The sequence below is a fragment of the Hakea prostrata genome, chromosome 5, assembly GCF_041222555.1.
Source record: "Hakea prostrata isolate BN-2017 chromosome 5, UWA_Hpros_2, whole genome shotgun sequence".
Taxonomy (NCBI): Eukaryota; Viridiplantae; Streptophyta; class Magnoliopsida; order Proteales; family Proteaceae; genus Hakea; species Hakea prostrata.
This window is the reverse complement of record NC_142604.1, coordinates 14290317-14306199: the sequence shown is the minus strand read 5'-3', so window position 1 is coordinate 14306199 and position 15883 is coordinate 14290317. Positions and strand designations below refer to the sequence as shown.

At 40.2% G+C, this 15883-nt stretch overlaps 2 pseudogenes; one reads left to right on the top strand and one right to left on the bottom strand.

Moving 5' to 3' along the window:
• Positions 1-3914: 3914 nt before the first annotated feature.
• Positions 3915-8575, bottom strand: LOC149015331 (uncharacterized; annotated as a pseudogene).
• Positions 8576-13269: 4694 nt separating this feature from the next.
• Positions 13270-15508, top strand: LOC149015330 (cullin-1 pseudogene; annotated as a pseudogene).
• Positions 15509-15883: the final 375 nt, after the last annotated feature.

Genomic DNA, 15883 nt, shown 5'->3' with positions numbered 1-15883 from the left:
AAATCACTTGGGCGGTGAGTTCTCGTAGGCTGCGGTGATCCATCAAAATATGAAACCAAGACTCCAACAAATGCTGCCTCCATCGCGCTACAACTTGTGTGATGGCGAACATCTCGCGTGCGTAGACGAAGGCTGCTTGCATCCTTGGCGACAATTTCTTGTTGTAATAGGCGATGGGATGCCCGTTCTATGAAAGAACTGCTCCGATGCCAACACTTGATGCATCCATCTCTACAGTGAAGGGAGCGGTGAAATTCGGTAAGGCTAGAACCGGTGCTTGGGTGAGCAATTCCTGCAACTTCCGGAAGGTACGGTCGGCATCCTTCGTCCAAGTGAAGCTCCCCTTTTTCAGCAGATCTGTTAAGGGAGATGCTATCTGGCTATAACCCTTGATGAACCGGCGGTAGTATCCTGTGATACCTAAGAAGCCACATATGTCTCTTGTTGATCGTCGGTTGGGCCAAGTGAGGATGGAGCTTATCTTCTGGGGATCAACCTCTAAGCCTTGAGCTGTTATAACATGGCCCAGGTAGGCCACTTTCTTGTGGCCAAACGTGCATTTGTCGTGCTTCAAAAATAGCCCATGGGCCCTCAACGTGGTAAGAACTATCTCCAAATGTGTAAGATGGGTCTGCCATGTTTTGCTGTAAATTAACACATCATCAAAAAAAAAAAAAAACCAAAATGAATTGTCGTAAATAGGGTTTAAAGACAAAGTTCATGAGTGCTTGGAAAGTCAAAGGGGCATTAGTTAGGCTGAAAGGCATAACTAAGAACTCATAATGGCCTTCATGAGTTCTAAATGTTGCTTTGGCAATATCCTCTTTCTTAACCCGGATTTGATGGTACCCGCTCCGTAAATCCAACTTTGTGAAATAATGGGCCCCGTGCAATTCATCGAATAACTCCTCAATAGTCGGAATGGGAAAACGGTCACCAATGGTGATAGCGTTTAAGGCCCGATAATCGACGCAAAAACGCCTAGTTCCGTCCTTCTTCTTGACTAATAATGCGGGAGATGAAAATGGGCTTGTGCTATGCCGTATGGTGCCACTTCGCAACATCTCACCCACTTGCCATTCGATCTCATCATTCTGAAAATATGGGTAGTGATACGGTCGCACATTGACTAGTTGGGACCCAGTTTGAAGGTGGATCTCATGGTCATGGGCTCGTCGAACACCTCTTCATATTGCTCCAGCAGGAGCTTAAGTTCATGATTATCACACGCTTCTTGGGCTTGGGCCGTATGATCCACAAAGAGCATGTAAAAGCCCACGAAATCATGGGTTCCCAAGATATGCCTCATCCCTTGGTATTGAAGTTGATTAGGTGGTCGTGGTTTGTCTCCCTTTATGGAAATCAATCGATCCTGATCATAGAATTCCAAGCTAAGGTTTTTGTAGTTGAACATCACATTTCTAAACCGGGCCAACCATTGTGCTCCTAGGACTAGGTCCGCACCAAACAGAGGTAAGATTAGGGTGTCCATACTGAGTCGATGCCCTTGGAGATTCACACTAAGGTCGCACACTATCCCCTCACTAACCAAGCGACTTCCATTGCCCACCATCACCGCCATTGGAGGTGCTGCTTCCACAAGGATTCCTAATTGATGTGCTGTTCGACTCTACAAGAAGCTACATGTACTACCCCCATCGATCAGAACTTGAATTGCTTGTCCCTTGACACTACCAGGAAAGCGAATCGTTGTTGGGGATGCTTCACCGATCATCGAGTGTAGTGAAATTTCGATCAGGGTGATTGGTTCAGTCAACATGGTGCTCTCATGGGTGCCGGAGATGTTCTCTGAGGCATCGTCAATTTCGTCTTCCCCTGGATCATCATATTCCAACGGTAGCAGCTGCTTGATTTTACACTTATGATTTGAAATGAATCGTTCTTCACAGTTGAAACAGAGCCCCTTTTCTCTTCTCAGTTGCATCTTAGCTTGTGTCAATTGCTTGATTGGCAGTGTGCGATGAGTTGCTGGTAACAGAGGAAATTTTGAGTTGGATGGGTTTTTAATTCCCACAAAGGACGGTGGTGTGGGCAACATCGGGGGTTTGGTGGATATGGGAATGATGCGCAAGGTAGACCTATGAGCTTCCTGGAGTTTGGATTCTTGCAAATTAGCTAATCCAACTGTGGTAGTCATGTCGGTAGGTCGGAGTGCTCGGACTTCATGCTGAATTTCAGATTTCAGGCCTAATATAAAACAACTCATAAGAAAGGATTGAGGTAAATCAAAGATTCAGTTAGCCAAATTTTCAAACCATGTTTGGTATTCTACAATTGAAGAAGTTTGTGTTAACTTGGCGAAAGCATCTCTAGGATCATCAAACTCAGATGGTCCAAAATGGAAATCTAAAGCTCGAGTGAAGGTGGCCCAATTGGTAAACAACCTTGAACGATGCATCCATTGGTACCATCCGAGTGTTGCGCCCTCCATGTGAAATGAGGCTACAGTAAGTTTCTAATTTTCAAAGGTGGCATGATATTTGAAAAATCGTTCGGCCTAGAATATCCATCCCGATGGTTTTCGCCATTGAAGACTGGAAAGTCGAGCTTGGCAACACAAGTTTGTATGGCTCCAGTGTTGGGCTAAAAGGGACCTTGGGACAGAGTGGGGTTGGAAGCAGTGGTAAAGGGAACGGCTACGGGAATGTTTGGTATTGTTGGAGCAGGGGAAAGGCTCGGGTTAGGGTTGTTTGATGATGAAGGGCCGATTCTCAGGGCATTCTCTATTCGGCCATCCATGGTTGTGAGACGGAGGACCAGTTCTCGCAGTGTATTATGATGATCTTCAAGTGTGGATTTCTGCTCCGAAGCAACTTCACTGAGAGTAGCTAAAGTTGCTCCTTGAGCGGCAGAATCGGCGCTCAACTTTTTGATGGTTTCATCTATATGCCTGAAGCGAGTCCCTTCCGCCATCCGGACAGGTCGGACCAAATGTTACAGTTAAGAAAAGAAAGGAGAAGACAGAGAGGGTTTAAGAGAGCAATGTAGAAACAGAGGAGGCAAATTGAGATTAATTTCATTCATACCCTTACACTATTCATATCTTCCCTTATATAGTGGGACAAGACCCAAACATCAAAACCTAAAACAAAGTATCATAGAATATTCTATCTAATCATTAGCCAATCATTTTAATTCTTTGTAATGTAATTCAGCTTTCCTCTTCTACCAAGTAATAGTCAGTAACTTGGTGTCTTGACCTGGCGAGTTGACCTACAGTTCTCACTTCCTTTATCAGCCATTGAGTCAACTATGCTCTCCTTCACAATCTCATTTGTAACAACATCCCAGCTATATGTGCCCCGTCGTCTCTTACCTTTTGTATGGTTCGACTATTCCATAAGATTTTCTAAAGCTCATCACGAATAAATATGTATGTATAACCTGGACAATGAGAAGTTGATGGAGCAGACAATATCTGCTCGTCCTGTATATATGCCAGCATATGGTAACAACTCTTGAAAGTGAACCGTCTTGTTTTAGATATACTCCAAATCTGCCGATCTTCCTCTGGAAAATCGTAACGGATTAAAGAGTTTTTCCTTCATGCCAGAAAATAAAATCCCCCACAATTTTGCCCCTGTTCTTTCCTAATAATCTTTTTAAAAGTAATGAGTTGCTAATAAAACATGCACCATTTTCATACGAAGGATTGACGACGCATAGTAGGGGAAAAAGAACCAGAATTCAAGATCTTCAAATGCAACACGCCTATCATTACTTCATTAACAAACAGCATGAAACAAGAGAATCAATCTATCGGAGATCAATATTTGTTTTTTTAATTTCTACCCAAGAAGAAAAAAAACATTTGTTTCTTTACAGCTCCAATATTGTAGTAGAGATTGATCGGTTTTGCTATTTCCATGATTTCGTTTGGTCTTCTCCCACGATCAATCAACATGAAAAATTCTTCTCAGTATCGCCCCTGCAGCACAACCCACAATAGATTTGAAGTGACACTGTAAAAGCACAGTAAAAATAAATTTTGAATACAATGTTGCCAACTCTAAAATATAGAAACCAGGAAATCATTGCTCAAGGTTGCCTAATCTGTTGTTCTTACATGCCCCATGAAAATCTCATTCTGCTTTCCACCACTGTTTTTGGCCCCAACACTTAAATCTTTCTTAATCACTTGTTGATGGCTGATAGCCTGATACCCACATCAACCTCAGACCTACAAATCTCTCACTAACTCTACTAACTCCTTTCCAACAAGCTAGCCTGACCCTCCCTGACCCTCCCTCTAACATGTTACACCACACTCATCCCTGAGATTAATCCACTGTTGGTTTCCAGGTAACTCTTAATGCCTGACCACCTTTCCTCTTGCCTGCACCCAGATTCTCTCACTACCGCCACCGCCACCACCAAGGCTCCGTTTTGCAATTGATCCAACCTGACTTTGGTGAACTTCAGTGAAGGTTTTCTAAGCCATGCCCTCTCTCCCTCACCAATGATAAGATTGCTCATGTTGGCAAGGTTCATCAGTTTCTTGGGCCCCTAAAGCAATTAAATGGACCAACACCTTGCAACAATTAGATCTTGTGTTTAATTCTCCTAATAACTTACCTACCCATCAGGAAGGGGAAAAAGAGTGGCCTTATTGAACCTAGGAAACTACAGTTTTTAAATCTTGGATAGTTTTTATCAGCTTTGGGTACTTGTTCAGGGGTAATATGTTATGTCCAGCCATAGTTATAATTCCATAGAGTAGCAGTGTTACTTTTAGGAATTTGAGTTAAATATACAATAACATGCAAGAGGGGTTCTATTTTGAATCTATTTAATTTATTCAGTTTGAAGAGCAACTGGGAACTCTTTTACAAATCATTTAGGAAATTTAATAAAAATTAATTTTAGATTATAATTACATATAACCCCAGCAATGGACAAGCTTTTAGATTTACCATTTTCTTTTCAAGAGCTTTGAGCTATTGGGCACTGCAAAATGCGGGTGAAGGCTTGTCTTCTAGCTTACTGCTACTTCCATTTTCTTTTCAAGAGCTTTAGGCAATTGAGCCCTGCAAAATGCGGGTGAAGGCTTGTCTTCTAGCTTACTGCTACTTCCTCTTCTTTTAGTTCTAAATCCTACTGCAGATAATATGCTAACTCTTCAATCTTTTGTTCTACTGTTTTCTCCTATTAAATGCTTTACAAAATCTGCAGTACTCACTGTTTCAGATCAATTTTCAGCTTCTTTTCAAGCCATGTCAGGTACAGCACCACCCCTGCAATCCTGCTCTCTGAAAATTAGTTGCTGTTTCTAAAGAACTCATGCCGACTTGTGTAGTCAAGAGTTATGCCATAACAAAGGCCCTTTTTGGCATCAATTCACATTCTCTATTTGCCTATTTAAAAGAAATGGATACAAGAATCTATTTTTAGTCAAAAATGAAAAATAAGTTTGGTAAGTGAATAGCTGTAAATAGTTTTGTAATGTTTTTTTAAATGGGATGCAAGTTGGTGATGGTTTTAGAAAAGTCAATTGGAATTATGGAGAAAAATAGTGGGGAGGGACATGTTTTTCAAATTTTAGATCAAATGACATTCTTACCCTTGTTTTTCAAGTCTATAAGCACATGCTCATTAAAACTACTACAAAAATGGTAAGAATGAATTTTAGGCCAAAATCCATAATGGATAAAAAGTCTATTATAGATTATGGGACTTCTAATTCTTTTAAATAAAAATAGGTGCGAATAGATACCAAATACACACAAAAATATAATATTATCAAAATAAGGAAGGAGAATTGATATAAAAAATGGCCTAAGACTTTCCTATATCTCCTTGTTCTGTGATAGAAATTTTCTTCAGATACTAGAGGCCTATTCGACTGATAGAACTGGACCAGTCAATTCGGATTTAATCTGTTCTGAGCATAATTCAATGGATCAGTACATACTGGGGCAAAACTATCCAAAACAGGGTTTTAACAACAAAAGATGAGGGCAACACCATCTGATTCAAACCATATCAGCTGATCCATATAGATATTAGCCAGGTGAGCTACTGATCCCAATACCATGATGTAGATCCTTTCTTTCAAGCTATAATTTTTATCCATATTCTGGTTTATACTCCCTACTCCACAAACCTAGTTGAACTAGTCTCAGCCTCTGATTTGAAATCAGCAGCATTATCTAATCAGAAAGCGCAATTTTCTTTACAAATAGAGACTTGCCTATTAGCTCAACCCCAGCAAGCTGAAATCCCTCAAATTGGAAGAGTAAAAACATATAATATCAATGAAAAAACAGTACATACCTGTTCAGCCCCAAATTGTCCTTGGCCTCCATAGTTCCCCTGCTCTCCTTGAATAGCATCCCTTTGCTCCCCTTGCCCATAGCCAATGCCTGCTCCTTGCTGATAGCCAGTGCGTGCTCCTTGCCCATAATCTCCACCATTTGAAGGGCTAAAGTTCCTATTATCTCCTCTATAATCCCTATTGCCTACTGGCATAGGACCACCTCGTTCTCCTTGTCCTGGTGGACCATAATTTTGTTGTGGCGCATAGCTCTGCTGTGGGGGGTAGTTCTGCTGGGTTCCGTAGTTTTGCTGTGGTGGATAGTTCTGCTGGGGCGCAAGGTTAGGTTGTGATGGGTAGTTCTGCTGGGGTGTAAAGTTCTGCTGAGGTGGATAGTTTTGTTGTGGAGGGTAATTCTGCTGAGGAGAATAGTTTTGCTGTGAGGGGTAGTTCTGCTGTGCCCCGTAGTTCCTTCCATCTCCTTGTGGTGGAAGTGGATCTCTCCTTGGCCTGTCATAGTTTCTGTTTCGATCACCATATCGCCCTTGTGACCTCCCATATTGAACAGGGGGAGGCCGAGGTATGATCACCCCATTGATGTATTTGTCCCCTGTAGGGAAAAAAGGAAAATGTAATAAACAATGTCTAAGGGCCGGTTGGGGGGGAAGCAGAGAGTAAAAACCGGGGGGGAAAAAGGAAGGTTGTGGGGGGGGGGGGGGTGCTCTGGGGATAGAAAAAAAAAAAACCTTTTACAAAAAAAAAAGGAGATGGGTGGTTGGGTGGGGGGGGGGAGGAAAGGAACATCCAACAAAAAAAAAAAAAAAAAAAAAAAAAAAAAAAAAAAAAAAATATTAAAAAAACAGGCCATGACAGAAGAGGTTAAAAAATTTATGTAATCAAACAAATGTTCTAACATGATTAGATGCCAATACCATGGGAAGGAGGTTGAGAAGGGAAAAGAAAAGGGGGTGGGGTAGGAATCTCATTATTAAAGAACACATTAAAAATTCTGACAAATTGGCATGCCCACTGAACACATTCAAAAACTCACACTCTGTTACAGAATTTTACTCCTTTCAGAAAAATAATCTCCCAAATATTAGTGAGAGAAGAGGAGAAAAATGGTGACAGGGAGGCCGGGAGAGAGGGGGGGGTACACAGTGCACAAGGGTCCCACAACTGCAGAATCCAGGCGTCTGGGTATGTCCATAATCTAAACAGTCTAACACTCTTACCCCTGCTTAGCAGTGAGGGTGTTTTCTCACTTGAATCTTTAAGCACAGTTGCAATGGAGCAACCTTAGCATTGTGCAAGGGTCCACCCAAATAGTCAAAAGAACACCTCCAAATTGACTTCCCCTTGGTGGATAGCTCTCAAATGAGAATTTTGTGTCTACATTTCTTTCACTAGCATTGCAAAAATCAAGTCTTCAAGAAGTTAAAAGAAGTTGAAGTTCCACAGTTCTAATATTCAAAAGTCTGGTCTCATGGGCTGTGCAGTCTGGTCATTTCACATATTTTAGCAACTAAAGTGCTTTAAGGATGAGGATTTGAAGATTTAAAAATAAATGAATTAACTAAAGCATCATGTTTATGAATCTATAGATTAAACATTAGGTTTTTCGATGTCATTTTAATTAAAGGATTAGATACCTCCTTAAAAACAAAGTTCTCAGCCATTTGGATAAAGTAATCTATCAAGGAATAACCTCTGTTACCAGGAGACATCATATACCCCCACAGTATCCTCAACATGACATAAGATGAAATGAACATGAACTGAGATATTTTACTAAAGACATGCAACAACCATCAATTAAATGTCTCTCTGCAGAAAAGATTAACCCTCTTATTGCATATTTAAGCAAAAAACAATACCAATATCCAGTTTGGAGCATGGTCTTAATCTAATTTCCTGGGTAACCCTTAGGACTAGCAGGTGTTTTCCAGGTATTAAGGCTGTATGAATACAAGAACTCAAAGAGATGCAAGAAAAAAAACTTACCTCCATATTCTTTGTTCACTGGATCAATGTAGGAATCCGGCAAAATAAACACAACTCCAGGCAACCCTAATTATAGTAACAATGTTAATGGATGGGAGGAAGGGAGCAAAGAGAAATAACCACCACCAGTAATCCAATCTCATTACTCACATAGAAAGTGAATTACAAAAGCTTACCTTCAAACTTTTTAGACTACTCCTCTGTCATTACAGCTTGAAAACCATGATATGTTGTTGTGCTACAAGCATATATTCTCTTTTTTGCCTCTTCCACACTACAATAGTACCAGAAGGACATTTAAACTGATGAGGTTGCCCCTTTTATAAAGTCATGAAGTTCATAAAGACCCAACAGAAAACAACACAAAATGTCTCAAAGAAATGTCAACAGTATTTATGAGGAAAAAAACATTTTCAAACAGAGTACCAATCCAAAAGCAAACTGAGCACTTTCATAATGACTACTAAATACAGTTGATGAATAATGGGAAAGCACAACTGCACCATCGCACGCTGGAAGGCTTGAACAGAGTACCAGGTCAAAATTTTACCAACACTCTATAGGGCAGTGTATATACACATTCGCTGACTAATTTAAACTTTGAGCAATCTAGGGCTCCAAAACTCTAATTTAGGTCACCACAGCAATAACCTAAGGCATTGTCTGTCTTCTAGAAAAAAAAGAGGCAGGAAAAATAAACATGTGGGTATGTGGTGGGGTGGGGGAGTAGAAAAGGAAAGGAAAGGATTTTGGGAAAAGGTTGCACATGTGGGTCCCACTTTTATTACATACCTCACTTCCCACAAAGTCCCACTAATTTAGTGGGACTTTAAAAAGGGGTGGGGTGAAAAGAGTGACACTCCACGTCAGCAGACAGGCTTCCTTAATTTAAGGAAGCTAGTCTGTCCACTTTCCCACCCCACTGAACCAAACAAAGCATGCTTTGGGGTTTCATGGATTTATCTGGCAAACAAATGATACCTAAGCTTTACTATCTCAAATAAAGAGGACATTGGAAATTCTGTAATTTTCAGAACAAGAGCTTTCTTTCAATAAAAACAATAGGACATCAATGCAACAAGTCGACCTTGAACCAGTGAACCAGTGGGAGATCAATTGCGACCAAGAAGACAAAATATGATCACTAGGACTTTTTTTTTTGAAGGGGCTGCTTTTTTTTCCAAACATCAGAAAGAAGAGCATGAAGGATAAGAAGAAAGGGATATAGAAGAAGGAAAGAAGAAAGCAGGTAGTGGATTGCTATCTCAGCCCTGGGTCTTTCACCCACAGCTATCTCAACTGTTGAACATGGATTTTACTCCCTAACTGAGGCTACTACGCCACAAATTAATTTCTCCTCAGGTCTCCCTTTCTATTGCAATGTAACGGCCTATCTATGGCTTGGTTAAAGCTTTACAATGAATAGGAACTTAGTAGATTGAAAATAGAAAATAATATCCTAGTAACTAGTGATAATATAATTATATGGAAATAGAAACTAATTAAAATTAGGAACTAATAGGCATCATATTCCAGCCACATGAATAAATTACTAATGTAGAAACTACCAAAATAGAGATTAAACTAAGGTCCTAAATCTCCCAAGAATAAAGTCTTCATGTAATTTGATTTGGACTGCCACGAAATCCTCTATGAATATTCCCAAAATGCCAAATAATGAGCTGTGAGACACAGCGTTTTGCCCATTTGGTTAATTGGGAATTCATCTGAGCTCCTATTTAATGTGGTAGGGCTGCCTAATCTGATGCTCCATTGAACCAACAAAAACTCACCACGACCAATATTATGTTATATTGCACAATATTAGATATATACCTACTTGGAAAAGGAATTTGATATCCATAAGCTATTTGGATTAACGTAGATTTTATGTTATAGCTTCTAAAGGTGTGTTATTGTTTAATCGTAAGGATTCTTATGATCATCTTTGAGGTAAATAAAAAATCTGGTTTGTATGAAGGTGGGGGACGGCCTGCTTGGGTGGAGAGGACCTAGACTCCTACAAATGAGCTTCCTGAGTCTTGATGTTCTTTTTTCTTGGAATAGTACAACTCAAGTCGTTAAGCAAGTGACTTTTGATTGCTTTAGGCTAGCAGGTAGAAAATTCAGGGTAGGACCATAGGAATTATAATTATAATCGGGACAAAAAATAATGGTAGAAAATAGAGGATAGGAAAGTCTTTAAACAATCTTAGACATTTGGCATTTTTTAAGTTGAATGATTCTAATTATGAGCGGGAGATTATAGTTGTTAGACTTTGAAAATGCCATGTATCGCAATTTGAGAACTACTCGGAACTATACAACAGCAAACTATACAACAGCAAAGAAAGATTCTAAGAATTATAAGGAAATTAAGTATAGCGGAGGGGACTAATTAATGTTCTGTTATCTTTTCTTGATCTATCACTCTCACTTGAAATCAAATCACAAATCTAATTGTAAGAACTCAACCTAGATACAAAACTATCATTTTTTAAAATTTTTTTTTTTTTTTGGCAACTTAACAAAACTATTATATGAATTAAGCTGTTTCACTCTAAGCAAAGGCAAGCATGAAGCATTTTTCCTATTTTTTTCTTTCTTATCTCTCAATGAATGAAGGAATCTAAATCTAGGCCCCAATATGTTCACATGGTTTGTTGCATACTCTCAATTTTAGCCTTGGTTTCTTCTTTGGACTCACTCCTGAGATAAAAATGCCCTAGAGCTATGTTTAACCTAATGCCAAAATATGGTAAGCTTTTGAGCTTTCTCATGTGCGGGAAAAGCTGTTATTTTGTTTTGGCTAGCTCTTGGTGGTCTAGGCCCTGACGGCTCAGATGGGCAGTTACGACTTACAACACCACATCATCCTGAGAATGCCATGCATGGAGATACAATTGAGTCGCATGGACCTAGCCTTGCTGCTCCATAGCCACTTGGTTCACATGCTGCCATAGGAGCCCGCATGACCTCCAAGGAGACACGCCCACGCCCTCCAACCTTTCTACAAGACTATGCATGGTGAGATGAAGGGAATATTGTTAATTCAAAGAAGAGTTGTTAGGAGGACAGATGTCGTAATGTAAGCCAGAAACTTGTGATTAAGCAGAAAAAATATCGTCTGAGCAAGAATGATATTGTAAACAGAGACCTATACATAGAAGATCAAAAGGTGTTGGAAATACATTACCACATGAACAATCGTATAAGCCAAATAAAGCATAATCATAAATATGAAAACTTATCTTGTTTCAAATAGCAAGAAATGACCTCCTTGTCAAAAAGTGGCGGAGTTGAAACGTGCCGGTAACGGCACTTTCTTTAAGGTATTTAAACGCCCCGAATAGTGCACACAAGTTTGAATGCATTTTCACTGCAAGATCAGTCAACCCCTCCATCATAGACGGTGCACCTTGTAATTGATGAACTAAGGGATCCGTAAAGCTACATTCACCAATCCGTTTTCTATGATACAATTTAAAGGAAACTAACACTTCTCAAAAACATGTTTTTCGCGATAATAAACAAACCATCTCCCACCTTTATATAGAAGAGTAAGAGACACCACCAAAGGTGAGTGAAAAGAAATACTAGAATAAGATTAACAGGTGAAGTGGTGAGTATCCTGGGATGCTCCATGCTCCAGTTTGGACTATCTAACTTAATTGGGACCTCAAAGAGCCAGACATAAATTAACAGGAGAAGTGGTGAGGTATCCTGGAATGCTCCAGTTTGGACTATCTGATTTAAACTGAGGGAACTACAAGATCCAGGGGCAGACATCAATTAACCATAGGAGATGCTTAATTTAGGCCACTTAGAGCTGATTGGAGAGCAAGGATCCATGAGGCCGACTTGCTGTGAGGAAGATAAGTCACATCTGCGTTAGAAATAAACTTCATTGACGTTATGTAGTATGCTTTCGGTAATATTTCCGTTCTAGGAGACCATTTTTTGTGTAAAACCGCTTTCACTAGATTCTGCGACGGGAGACCCTTTTTTGTTTGGAAATGGGTGTCCAATAAACTCGTTCTAGAAATACTTTCCAATTGGACACAACTTGAAAATCTACTTTTTGAGCAAGGGCACAAAGAAGGAGGGCAAGGTCGATGGACTTTGTGAATAGGTGGTGGGGGTGGTCTTGGGAGACCTTCACTGTCTAAACCATTTTATCAAGTTTTTGTTTCCCTGAAAGAACAAGTCTGCGGAGCCGCTCTTCGGACCATTTTTCTCATCAGTTTGTCCTTCAAGAACAAAAGACAAACACCTAACACCTATTCTGTTATTCTCTGAGACTGTCACCAAATCTATCCATAAATTGGACCTTCGAATCTATGTGTTTTCTTTGTAATGGGCTAGTTTGATGGGCCTAAACTATGGGAACAAGGAAGGAATATTGGATTAGGCTTTTAGTAGCTTATTTCCATTCCTAGGTTAATTAATGTGGTGGGTTTTACTTTCCTAGGCAGAGTTAATAAGATTGTGAAGTTCCTACTTCCTAGGAGGTATATTCTAACTAGTCTTGGAATTCCAGTAGTCTTTTAAATTCAATTTGATGTAATCCAAGAGGTTATTAACCCTCATCCGAAGCTGTGGTGGAATCTGATTCAATAGTTGCACTGAAACATATACGAATTTTGACAAAAATTCATATCTTGATATTAGATAATAGGCGGGGCCGCTAATGAGTCTTAATTCAAAGCAAATTCGAACTTTGCATGGTGTTCTACTTGGAGTGATACTCTTGTCCTTCCCGTCTTAGTAGAGTCGTGGCTCATGAGGTCAGGACTTCGATTTATATATTTATATATATATGTATGTATGATATGGATTCAAAGGGAAAAAGAGTTCTCAACCGATCGAGAAAAATCCGCCAAATCATCGCTTGCTTCCGAAACTGTGTTTCTACTATTTATTATCTTTAATCTACCGAGGCTTTCTTCTTCGAGGATTGTGGATTTCTGCTCCTGACGATGACGATGACGATGACGATGCCTGACCGTAAAACTATTGATTTAGATCAAGGATGGGAGTCTATGGAGAAGGGTATCACGAAGCTCAAGAACATTCTACAAGGGCTACCTGAGCCACAGTTTAGCTCTGAGGATTACATGCTGCTCTACTCAACCATCTACAACATGTGCTTGCAGAAGCCCCCTCACGATTATTCCCAACAGCTTTATGACAAGTACAGAGAGTCCTTTGAGGTGTACATTACTTCAACGGTGTTGCCTTCTTTAAGGGAGAAGCATGAAGAATTTATGTTGAGAGAGCTCGTGAAAAGATGGTCAGATCATAAGGTTATGGTCAGATGGCTTTCGCGTTTCTTCCGTTACCTCGATCGATACTTTATAGCTCGGAAGTCGCTTCCTCCCCTTAATGAAGTTGGACTCACTTGCTTCCGAGATCTGATTTACAACGAGATAAACGGGTAAAGTCAGAGATGCCGTGATCTCTTTGATTGATCAAGAGCGTGAAGGAGAACAGATTGACCGAGCGCTATTGAAGAATGTTCTAGATATCTTTGTTGAAATTGGAACGGGGCAAATATTGGATTATTATGAGAATGACTTTGAAGTAGCCATGCTTCAAGATACTGGTGCTTATTATTCTCGCAAGGCTTCAAATTGGATTCTGGACGATTCTTGTCCTGATTATATGCTCAAGGCTGAGTGCTGCTTAAAACGGGAGACTGATAGGGTGTCTCATTACTTGCATTCTAGCAGTGAGCAGAAATTGCTGGAGAAAGTGCAGAACGAGTTGTTGACCGTGTGTACAAACCAGTTGCTTGAAAAAGAACACTCAGGATGCCGTGCATTACTCAGAGACGACAAGGTGGAGGATTTGTCAAGGATGTATAGACTCTTCTGCAGAATTCCTCGTGGGTTGGAACCTGTTTCAGATATATTTAAGCAGCATGTTACTGCAGAAGGTACAGCCTTGGTCAAACAAGCGGAGGATGCTGCAAGTAATAAGAGGGCAGAGAAGAGGGATGTGGTTGGTTTGCAAGAGCAGGTTTTTGTGAGGAAAGTAATTGATCTACACGACAAGTACTTGGCATATGTTAATGACTGCTTCTTGAACCACTCTCTATTTCACAAGGCACTCAAAGAGGCCTTTGAGGTTTTCTGCAACAAGGGTGTTGCTGGCAGCTCGAGTGCAGAACTACTGGCTACTTTCTGTGATAATATTCTAAAGAAGGGTGGGAGTGAGAAGCTAAGTGATGAAGCAATCGAGGAGACACTTGAGAAGGTGGTAAGGCTTCTTGTCTACATCAGTGATAAGGACCTCTTTGCAGAATTTTCCAGGAAAAAACTTGCTCGAAGGCTGCTTTTTGACAAGAGTTCAAATGATGATCATGAAAGGAGTATTCTGACTAAACTGAAGCAGCAATGCGGTGGACAATTTACTTCAAAGATGGAGGGGATGGTTACAGATTTAACGTTGGCAAGGGAAAATCAGGCAAACTTTGAGGAATATCTGAATAGTAATTCAACTACAAATCCAGGGATAGATTTGACAGTAACAGTCTTAACTACTGGATTCTGGCCCAGCTATAAATCTTTTGATCTCAATCTCCCGGCAGAGATGGTTAAGTGTGTTGAGGTATTTAAGGAATTCTATCAAACAAAAACTAGGCATAGAAAACTTTCCTGGATATACTCATTGGGTAATTGTAACATCAGTGGGAAATTTGAACCCAAAACCATAGAGCTGATTGTGACAACTTATCAGGCCTCTGCGTTGCTGCTGTTTAATGCTTCGGATAGATTGAGTTATTCAGAAATCATGGCTCAGTTGAACTTAACAGATGATGATGTAAGACGACTTCTACATTCCTTGTCTTGTGCCAAGTACAAAATCCTTAACAAAGAGCCAAGCACTAAAAACATCACTTCGACTGACATTTTTGAGTTCAACGGCAAGTTCACTGACAAAATGAGGAGGATAAAGATTCCACTCCCTCCTGTGGATGAGAAGAAGAAAGTGATAGAGGATGTTGACAAGGATAGGCGATATGCAATTGATGCCACTATTGTCCGCATCATGAAGAGTAGGAAGGTTTTGGGTCATCAGCAGTTGGTGATGGAGTGTGTGGAGCAAGTTGGGCATATGTTCAAGCCCGACATCAAAGCAATCAAGAAGAGGATTGAAGACCTAATCACCCGTGATTATCTGGAGAGAGACGAGGACAATCCCAATACATTCAGATATTTGGCCTAAATCAGGCTTCTGGCAATGTAATGGTAGTATGTTTCTTAATTTTCTTTTGGTACCGTAGTTATGCACATTTAGCAACTTTTTTTTTTTTTTTTTTTGGTTGCCAACCCCAGGTTTCCAAGGCTTTGCCCTGACTAATCCGGTGTTCGACCCAGGTCGCACACCTGACTGTGGTGGGTGAGTCTCCCAATGGGGTTAGACTTTTTTCTATTCCATGTAATCATCAATTGGTCTTGTTTCCATTATTTTTTCTCCCCCCATTTTGATTTGGTTTCTTTTTGCATTTTCTGTATTTTTTCTCTGTGATAGGTACTGTTTGGTATTTGCTCAGCCTCCAAGTAGTGGCTTAATGATAATTTGCTTTGTCCTATTTGATTT